This window comes from Carassius carassius, chromosome 43 (genome assembly GCF_963082965.1).
Source record: "Carassius carassius chromosome 43, fCarCar2.1, whole genome shotgun sequence".
NCBI lineage: Eukaryota > Metazoa > Chordata > Actinopteri > Cypriniformes > Cyprinidae > Carassius > Carassius carassius.
The window spans coordinates 18,508,722-18,520,175 of record NC_081797.1 but is presented as its reverse complement, the minus strand read 5'-3'; the positions used below and the strand labels follow the sequence as shown (position 1 = coordinate 18,520,175).

At 35.6% G+C, this 11,454-nt stretch overlaps 1 protein-coding gene across 1 annotated transcript in view; it reads right to left on the bottom strand.

Annotated features, from left to right (window-relative positions):
- The window catches only part of LOC132125407 (carnitine O-palmitoyltransferase 1, liver isoform-like), a 28,183-nt gene extending 17,547 nt beyond the window's left edge, over nucleotides 1-10,636 (bottom strand). Inside the window, exon 1 of the mRNA XM_059536792.1 lies at nucleotides 10,506-10,636. The gene's annotated coding sequence lies outside the window, so the exon portion shown is untranslated. The remainder of the gene's footprint in view (nucleotides 1-10,505) is intronic.
- Between the last annotated feature and the right edge of the window lie 818 nt (nucleotides 10,637-11,454).

The window sequence follows — 11,454 nt, the reverse complement described above, 5'->3', positions numbered from 1 at the left end:
TAAAATGTGCAGAAACACGGCTACTTAACTCTAAAATTTCACAGTGTTTTATAATAATAGTGTTCTCATTAAGGTTATGTATATGACAGTCCCAGTCATAGTTATTAATATTCTGCCTTGTTGTTTGTCCTGCTCGTGCTGAAGATAAAATCACCGTATTACTACAATGAAGTGCTTTACTGCAGTGTAACACAAGCAAATGCATCTTATACAAGATAAATAATAATGAAATATATAAACCGGCTGAAATGTTTTGAAATCACTTGTACCCTACCTGGTCGAATAAATCCAGTCTTTCACTCTGCCTGTGTGAATCTGAGCCTTGTCAAAGTTTTAAATCCCTGCCGCCAAGATGCTGCTCTGTTGGTCACGGACTACACAAATTGAAACTTAAATCAATCAACTTAATATATAATAATATTTATTAAATATTTCTTTGAAGTTTCTTACATACAGCATTATTTTAAAAGACTGTATATTAACTTATTGTGAGAAAACCAGTAGATCTATGTAGGGCTGGGCGATATATCGAATATTAGCGATAATATCGGAATAATTTTGACGACGATGTACAATTTGAATATATCGGGAATATCGAATATTTCAAATTCAAGCATACTTTCCCAAAAGAACGCGCCGAATGTCCAAAAAAGGAACCTGTAACTGCTGACTGCTCTACGCCCCTCTACTACGAGAGCTGTAATGATAGCGGTTGCCAGATAACAAGAGTTTAAATCTCCGAGTCAGAGCTCCACTGTTACAAGGATACATTTTCTGCCCGGTGTTTGCTTATTTTAAGCAATCTGGCAACCATGCGCACGTGCTCACTCCTCATTGCGGAAGAGCCGCTGACGATAATCTGAAAACACTAACAAGCTGGAATTGAGCGATCTAATGAAAGCGTCTTTCAGCCGGTCTGTGTTCTGTCGTGAGATCTCAACTGTATTGTTTGCATTTGTGATCGCAAAATAAATGCACTTACTCGACCGCTGATGTTTGAATAGAGAAACATAGGCTATGGCCATTTGGAATTACTATAGAGGGTTTTCACCTACGTCACGATTTGGTCAGTTACCCGGATGCGCGGCCATATTGGAGGTACTCGGATGTAAACAACGGCATGGATTGCACTGTTTATGTACTACTGAACACATTGTTACACTAATTTCTGATGTCTAAACCACGGGAACAACACATGGAAGCTGCAAAATCTTATAGAGAAGGACTTAAAGCAGGAAAGAGCTCAACATTTTGACAAACTTAAGGTAATATGTGGTAAAGATCTGAACGAGCTAGCTTCTCTAACTAGTCCTTACTTTTATTTCATATCCCGACATTGACTAACTTACGTTCAGATTGTCAGTCCAAAAAAAAGCACATGAAATCCGTTTCAAGCTATACATCCATATGTGGTTTAATATCCTATTCAAATCACATATCAGGAAATCCACCAGTCTGAACGCTCTTTCGCGTGGTTTATGTGACTTTTTCACACCACGTAAAATGTAAACATCAGACGTTGTTATAGGGAACATGCTGAAAGTCGCTGCCGAAACAAGGCTGTGTTGTTGCAAAGTGCCGGACGAGCAGAAAATTATAATTTTTTGAAAAGTATTTTGAAACCGGCGCGGAAAAAGAGTTGTGCAAACAGTAACTTACCAGCCTCCTACAGTTCTGCAGCTCGAGACGCAGTAACTTAGTCCAGCGCGGCCAGAGCCGCCTTAACCACTGTCCGTGTGTTGAAAAAACAGCGGACTTTTGCCGCTGTAATGGACAGGACACGCACTGAAAGGTGCGTTCAGACCGGACGCGAATAGCGCTTCAGGCGCGAGTGATTTCAATGTTAAGTCAATGCAAAGACGCGTCAAATTTAAATAAGAAAACATTTATATTGCAAATGCAATACCCCTCCATCAACGCAACATCATTGCCGTGTTGTCAAAGAGCTGCGTGGACACACAAATCGGACCTGAACAGTTGCAATACAGCGTGGACATCATTTTAGATAATATTCCAAACGGATACAAAGATAATCGGATTGACAGTGTGTATGTACCCATAGTTAACTATTTTACGTCAAAAATGTAGCCATAGATAATGCTTCATTTACACATGTGGCTGATGCTGTGCCTCTCTCTACCTCAAACGCCATCTTTCATCAGTTTTTTGCACTCTTCTCTTTAACTTTCGGCAGTCTATAGAACTAGAAATGTTTTTTCTCGGTGCGACCAATGACTACGGACCAAAACTTGACCATTTTTCAGAAGCAATAATCAGCCAAATTTGCGAGTCCATTCAGTTCAATGGCACTGTTTACGTTCAGTGCCTCCAAAATGGCCGACTTCCGGGTTGATGACGCGTCGTGAAAACCCTCTATTGGGGAATTTCACTGATATGTTTACCAGTTTCGATAGAGAAAGTGCAAAAGTCTTTGGTATTCATTTATATATATTTATATATAAGAAATAGCTATGTGCTTCAGCAACTAGCTCCCCATCTAAGAGGGTTTTTAGTGTCAGTAGGAACAGTTTCATGCCACAGAGCTTCTCTTAAAACCACAGACAGTTGATAGACTTGTGTTCTTAGCTTAAAAACTTGTTAAAAAAATTAAAATAAAATACTTATCCCAGTTGCATAGTTTAAATTGTGAATTGCATGCACTAAAAAGTTGACAGAATGCACTTTCTGTAACTGTTACTTAATTTGCACTGCTTCAGTTACATATAGGCCTACATGTATTCATTTAATAAAAAGCAGTAAGTGATCACTTGATCAAGATTTTTTAACTGCTTAAATTAGCTGTTTAATCTAAATGTTTTTTTTTTTTTTTTTTATGGGCAAAAGAAAATCATGTTTTATTTTTCATTATTTAAATGCAAATGCAAACATATCGAGATATATATCGAATATCGTAAAAAATTTGACAATATCGAGATATAATTTTTTTTTGTATATCGCCCAGCCCTAGTTCTATGTAAAATTAGTCATTTGAGCACCCCATATAGTCAAAATGGCATGATCATAACACCCCACCAATATTCAACTGTGACATTTGTAGTCAAATCGGGCTCCTCCTATCAAAGCATCCTATCTAGTTTTGACTGTTTTCTTGAGGGTTCACTTGGATTCCGTTCAGATGCAGGCCTGGCTGGCTCCTGCCTGGATTTTCAGCCTTAACACATGCTTGGCCCACTTCAAGCTAGGCCATCATGTTTCAATGAACACTTCTTGGCCTCAGAATGAACGGCAAAAATAATGTTCTCATCCCCTCACAACAGACGGTTTTCTTGGGGGTTCACTTCGATTCCATTTAGATGCAGGCCCGTCTGGCTGCTGCCAGGATTTTCAGCCTCAACACATGCTTGGCCTGCTTCAAGCTAGGCCATCATGCTTCGGTTAACACTTGTCGCAGGCTCTTGGGCCTCATGACTAGCCTTCCCAGTGCTACCCCTGGGTCTGGTTTAGGGCTGCACGATGTGTCGTTTAAGCATCGATATCGCGATGTACGAATCCACGATAGTCACATCGCAGGATGTGCGATGTAGGCTGTCGTAGTTGATCCGTTATTCATTAATTGTACGGGCCAGCAGCTCCCTGGCCCTTGATGAATGTGATTCGCGGATTAATTGCACAGCTTAACCATCATAGAGTGAAAGTTTATCATGTGCATGTGTTTTTTTAAGTCCTGTCAGTTTAACAGGGCAGAGAGAGAGAGAGCGCGCGCGAGAGAGAGAGAGAGAGAGAGAACGGGAGAGAGAGAGAGAGAGAGAGAGAGCAAGCGAGCGAGCCCTGGCCGCACGCTCACCGTCTTCAAACAACACGAGCGCTGTCTTGCTCTCTCTCCCTCGCGCATATTAATCAATTGACACGATGGTGTCGATGTTTAAATCATTTAAAATGAGAATGTAAGTGTGCTCACCCCATTTTTGTTTGTAAGAAAATTAGATTAGATTTCATATCGCAATATATATCGCAAAAAAAAAAATATTGCAATGTCATTTTTTCCCAATATCGTGCAGCCCTAGGCTGGTTCATGAGAGTCCATCCCTTTGGTGGATGAAACATTTAAGGAGCCGCTTGACAGGACCAGCCTTTCACTTATTAAAGGTGTCATGCAGTATCTTCCATGCTCTTTCAATGGTTACGACGGACACTTCTCTCACGGGCTGGGACACTGTTTACGAGGACGGACCAGCTTGCAGAGTTTGGACAGGAGAATTCCTCTCTTGGCACATAAACAGCCTGGAGCTGAGAGCTGTCTCTCTGGCACAAATACACTTTCTTCCCTCACTACAGGGGGTGTCACATGATTTTCAGGATGGACAACATGGTGGTGGTACCTTAGAAATTCAGATCAGGGGGATGGATGCTGAAAGACCCAGATCTTTAACCTGGCTTACACATAACACACTAACACATTTCTAATATTCAAATAAGTTAACAGATTTTAAGGCTGCATTAAATAGGAAAACCGGACCCGCGAAAACTTCCCATAACACCTGATGTACTTGCTACATCATTAGAAGAATGGCATCTACGCTAATATTAGTCTGTTTCTCTCTTATTCCGAAGTCACCGTAGCCTCCAGATCCAGTCTGTATCCAGATCAGAGGGTCACTGCAGTCACCTGGATCCTGTACATACTGTATCCAGACCAGATGGTGGATCAGCATCTAGAGAGGACCTCTACAGACCTAAATATCAGCAGAGACCAGGACAACTAGATGAGCCCCAGAGACAGATCAACAGTCAAGACCTTGTCTCCTAGACGGCCACCGGGACAAGACCACAGGAAACTGATTGCTCTTCTGCATAATCTGACTTTGCTGCAGCCTGGAATTGAACTGCTGGTTTCGTCTGGTCAGAGAAGAACTGGTACTCGACTGAGTCTGGTTTCTCCCAAGGTTTTTTCTCCATTCTGTCACAGATGGAGTTTTATTTCCTTTCCGCTGTCACCTCTGGCTTGCTTAGTTGGAGACACTAAATTTATAGCAATTTCGTTGACTTGATTGCCCAGATACTATTTAAACTGAACTGAGCTGGACGATGGCACCACTGAATTCAATGATGAACTGCCTTTTTGCATTATTGATACACTATTTTTCTATTTAATTCTATTCAGTTGCTTTCTCACAATCTGTATTGTTAAAAGCGCTATATAAATAAAGGTGACTTGACTTTAGCTTGGCGTGTTTGGTATATCGTTCCCATTGCGTCATAGCTACGCAGCATCGAGTGAACCAATGAAAGAGAATATCTTGGGGTACTTGCATAACCAATGTTCTCTGAGCAGGGAACGGGATGCTGCGTCTGCTGCCAAGCTGCTAGTGCTGCTTAAAATTAACCTTTTTCGGCAGAAAAATCTGAGGAGCAGATGGCATGTTCACCAGTATAAGGATGGCGATGTAAAAGCATCAAGGCAACGCCCACGCCATCTACCAATGTATTGTCATGATTCCTTAAGGGCTTCAGATAATCGACACTCCCATTGGGCTTTCCCATTGCATCATACAGCAACACAGCATCTCATTCTCTACTCAGTGAACATGGGTTACATTGCTCTGCATATTTTCCATGTCGCTTTATCGCTTTGTTAACACACCTGATTCAGATTACCAGCTCATTAGAAGTGAGATCCATGCATGAACTGAGTTCCCATTGACATGTCCCTACACAGTGTTCATTGCTCCGAAACCTGGAGTAATGATGCTGAAAATTCTGCTTTGTTACCACAGAAATACAATTCTGGTTTAAAGTATATTAAAAAGATAACAATCACTTTATCATAATATTACTGTTTTTACTGTAGTTCTGATCAAATAAATGCAGCCTTGATGAGCAGAAGAGGCTTTAACAAACTTTTTTTTATTTTTTATTATTGATGCTAAACTTTTGAATGGCAGTGTATTAAATATGAAAAAATGCAGCAGTTTTAAATTCTAATTCAAAAACAAGTATTATAGAATGGTTAGGGTTAAATTGAAGGAGAACATCTTTATGGAAAAAAGAAAAATATATTGTGAACCATCCTTTTAGGAATGAGCGAATTTGGAAAAACTTTAGATGTTCACACTTGGGTATACTCTTTACCAGAACCAACTCTTTCAGAAGCCATAAAGAAAAAAATCCACTCGAGTTATCAAAGACTACATTCCCACTGTCAATGACTATTAAATAATAATTATTAGATAATGATATGATTATTACATAAAATATTAAATAAAATAAGAAACATTATTTTGTAATAATGTATTGTAAATAAATTTTTAATAATAAAACTAAAATTACAATACTAATATTAGCCTAATGTCTTCTTTGTTTTCTAACATTACACTATTAAGTATATATTTTTGTGGAAAACCACAGGGTACCCTTTAAACTGCTTCTTTGCTCACAACAATATAATATTCTATATTCACAAAACCTTTTATGTTGCCACTAAGAGTTCTCCTTAACAGCAGTAAAAGTCTTTAGGTACAAGTTTTCTCATAAAACCTATTCATAAAACAGCTGAGACAGAATTTTACTAAGGAATGGGGAGAAATCTTAAGCTAAGAGAAAGAGTGAGGATGACCTTTTTGGTATGGATGATGTCAGCATGATTACTAACTACACCCACAGTGATTGGCTGATAGGGGATGTGTCTCTGTCAGTCATTTTATAATAGAAATATTGTAGAATGAGATATCATGTTGCCATAATCAAATAAAGATTTCAAAATAAAAATGTTGCAATATTCAAATAAAGTTTTTAAAATATAGGCTGCTAAGTGTCACTAATTAAACAAGCATATGCTCAGCTAATTGTCAGCCTCAACATGTCTGCATCTTATAATTAATTGTTATATGTATAAGCAGTCTTTTAATTAACAGACTGGAATTATTATGGCTGATATGACAGTAAGATTTAGTACAAAGGTAAAATAAAACAAAACTGGATTGCTGTGGAAACAGCCATTTTAGGATTGTTTATGATTTGGTCTTTGTGATTTAGGTGTCCTCTTGACTACCACTAACTTTTCACAGATTTAAGAGCTGATTTTTACATAAAAACACTTTGTGAAGTACTCTAAGAACAAAAATTTAGGAGTCCTAAAGATGAGGAGTTAGGAGCAACATTTAGTCTTAAAATATTTTGTAAAAATGGCCCCTGGTGTTTTTACCCTATGTTATATAGTTTTAAAGCACTGCAAAATAATTTATGCCAATATTATCTAATTTATTTTCTACATCAAATATTATTTGTTTGACTATACCACATACTTAATATGCCTATTATCATTACCGAAATCACGAACCTCATTTTCGTAACCTATGTATCATTACCGCAACATGTGTTCTTTTAATATTTATTTAAGAAATTGAAAAATAGTCTGCTTTTAAATGTATGTGCAGAATCTATACATTATGTTCTTTCAGGTTTGCCAAATCATTTTGAAAATATTTCAGTTTTTAATGAAAAAAAAAAAAAATTGGCTGCAAAATGCAGAAGGTGTTGCGGTAATGAGAGAAATCATTGAAAATCACATAAAAATGTTATTATAAAAATATATTTTATTTCAGACTTTCAAGTAACTGTGCATGACTGTTAATAAACCATTTTAAAAAATGTGAAAATTTATTAGTTTTCCCCATGGCACTGGCCATTCAGAGTGTTACGGTAATATGATTTTTAAGGACATGTTTTGGAAAATATGTTCAAAAAGTTGTTAAATTGTCAGTAAAACTCTAAGTTTATGGTCACCGACACTTCAGACCTGGCTCTTAATGCTTAAAAAAAAATTTGTTGATACAAACATTTTTAAAAATGTCATATATTAAATCTTTGAAACTATGATTTCGTGAGAATCACCCAAATGTGATGTTTTTATCAGCTGTTTGGACTCTCATTCTGACGGCATCCATTCACTGCAGAAGATCCATTGATAAGTGACGTGACATTCAGTCAAGTATGGTGACCCATACTCAGAATTCGTGCTTTGCGTTTAACCCATCCAAAGTGCACACACACACCGTGAACACACACCCGGAGCAGTTGGCAGCCCTTTATGCTGCAACGCCCGGGGAGCAACTGGGGGTTTGATGCCTTGCTCAAGGGCATCTCAGTATTGCCAGCCTGAGATTCATACCCACAACCCTAGGGTTAGGAGTCAAACTCTCTAACCACTAGGCCACGACTTCCCATAAGCAAGTGATGGAATAAGAATAAGAAGTGATGAAGAAACAAACTCATATATATATATATATATATATATATAGACATATATATATATATATATATATATATATATATATATATATATATATATATATATATATATATATATATATATATATATATATATATATATATATATATATATATATATATATATGTATTTATATATACGTCTTGGATTGGGTTAACTATTCATTTAAAAAGTTACATGAACAAACTTTGTTATACGTAACACAAAGTATGTACATTTCAAAATATGTTGTAAAAAACAGCTGTCATCTAATCACATTTGTTCTATAATAAATATAATGTCTGAAATCACTGACAACTTTACATATAATGCTTAAATGGCATTATGAAGTGTGTATTTAGAGTTTATGTCCTTGTCACTTTTTGTTTTTAGAAACAAAGTTGTATTCACTTCCCTTATGTTAAAATGTGATAAACTGGTTTGTCAGACCGAAACAGGCAGACTGAACTCTACTCTAAACCAGCTATACTTCATTCAGTTGCTGAATTACATGAACAATGCTTAAACTACAAACAACTGATTTACTTCAAACACAACCGTACTACTACACACTTGTGAAAAAGAAGTCTGCTTAATTGTATTTAATGTGCACTTGTAGTGCACTTTGAATCTTGAAATATAATGCGGTTAATGCGATTAAATTAAAGGCCACTTAAGTGTTCTTGAGGAGAGTTCACTGACTGTCTCTTTACACAATTAAGTACACTTTTAAAAAAGTGCATTTTTCAATCATGTAAAATCAAAAGTTTTAAAGTACATTTTAAATCATTAAATTTAATAATATTTTAAGTAAAATAAAGAATGATAGTTTTTTAACTGTAATATTACTAATAACAGTTAAAAAAACTATAATTCTGTATTTAAAATAATATATTTTAAATGACAAAATTATACCATTATTACAAATATATTATATATAAAGTTTTAGAAATTACATAAAAATATATATTAGTGTAAATCGGGACATATTTCATTTTCATATTTCGGGACATATACATATTTCAATGACAGTAGAAGTGATAATAATATAATAAATTGTTGTTGTTTTTGTTGTTATTATTATAAATTAATAATGCATTACAATGTATTACAACTACACAGCCTTTCTTGTTCAACGACCACTCAAACCTTTCTAATTTGCGGCAAATATAATGACATTATCATAAGATGGTAATAATTATATAACAGTGATATTATCATCGTCTAGCGCAGATCTAATAATAATAATAATAATAATAATAATAATAATAATAATAATACTATGAAGGTCATGTTTTGTGAAAGGACGCTACGCTATGTATTAGCAAGTCAAATGTGACCCCCAGCAGCGCTGGTCACGTGACACGCCGGTGCAGACGGAAACTAGGCGAAAGGTCACGGGACTATGTTGATGTTACCGCCATTATGGCTCTATATGTGTTGAGCTCTAATGAGCTGATATTAAATATTCCGCAACGTGTATCGAGTTAATAGAAAAAAGGAACACATGTTTGTATATTTTGAATAGTTCCTGCTCTACGAGCGAAATATTAAATTAAAAGGACAGCTCACCAAAATATGAAAACTTATCGTTAGCTCATACTAACGCTATCCCAAGACTGTAAGACTATTTCTATTCTGTTGAACAAAAAATTACACGTTAACTAGAATTTAAGGAATTGCATTCACTTTTACTGCATGTTTTTACCTCCCAGTGAAAGTGAATGGTGTGATATATCACGAGGGTTAGTAAATAAATAATGTAATTATACATTTTGGATTTTCTATTACTGAGTTACATCGATAACACACGGGTTATTAATATCTCCAAATGTAACAAATTGGGATGTGCGCAAAGCTATTTGATTTGATTTATTACGTCATTCAAAATTAATTTTAATTAAACGTACTTGACCCCGAAACAATTCGAAACTGTGTAGAAATATGACAAACACTTTGACAGGTTCCCTGAATACACTGCAATAAATAACTTAAATCAAACACATTCCAACACACATAGCAACAGTAAATAAGTGAACGTCCTTCTCGTCCTGCAACATTCCCCAGGTGCATGCATTTATATACATAAAAACATAAATGACATATTTTCTTGTTTATTCAGAGAACAAACTGCGTTGCCGTCCGGAATCACCTTGTGTTCTCGGTGTCATGCCGAGGACTGCGCTCGTGCACTTTCACCTACTTCACCGGTGCACGAGCGCCACGTTCAGTCTCACGCTGCTGCTGAAAATACAGCTGATTCACTCTGGATTCTTACCTCTGCGTTTCTTCCTGAGATATGGACGGTGTGGACTACTGTTTGCCTTCAGGAGACGCACCGTTTATCCGCTGCCTGGCACTTTTCAAGTGTAAGATATGAATGTAATAAGGGTAATGCACTAGCCCCGCCCCTCACTGTGACGCCACGCCGCAGAGATAGCGGCTCGTACATGTGACATCAAAGAATTATGATTTTTTTTGGATATGTAATTATAAACAGCGGGAAAAAAAAAAAAAAACAAAAAAAAAAAAAAATATATATATATATATATATATATATATATATATATATATATATATATATATATATACAGTATATGTAGTCTACAGCTTATGTATATCGATAGATAGATAGATAGATCTCTCGTATATAATTAACAGGGGAACAACTAAATATCCGGGAAGTTTAGATTTGTGACTCGTAGAACTTCTAGATTTCTTCTATTGTGAATAATAAAATATAACTTTCTTTTTTAGATCAAATTATTAAGCCATGTATAAGCAATACGCTATAGAGAGAGATATATATATACACACATACACAGCTTAAACATATTTTTGCAATATAGATAAATAGTTAAAATATATTTAATAAAATTATATAAAATACATAAAACTTATATTGCAAGCTATATATATAGATGTTTAATATATATACGATTAATCACATCCAAAATAAAAGTTTTTGTGTACATAATATATGGGTGTGAACTGTGTATATTATATTACTATGTATATATTTAAGAAGCATATGCTATTTTTATATATTAAATGCAATAATGTAAATGTATATGTATATACATGTAAACATTATCAAAATATATACTGTATGTGTGTGTATTTATAATAATAATAATTCCTTACATTTATATAGCTCTTATCTGGGCACTCGAAGCGGTAATCTCCTCAACCACCAACATTATGTGTATATACATAATAAATAAACA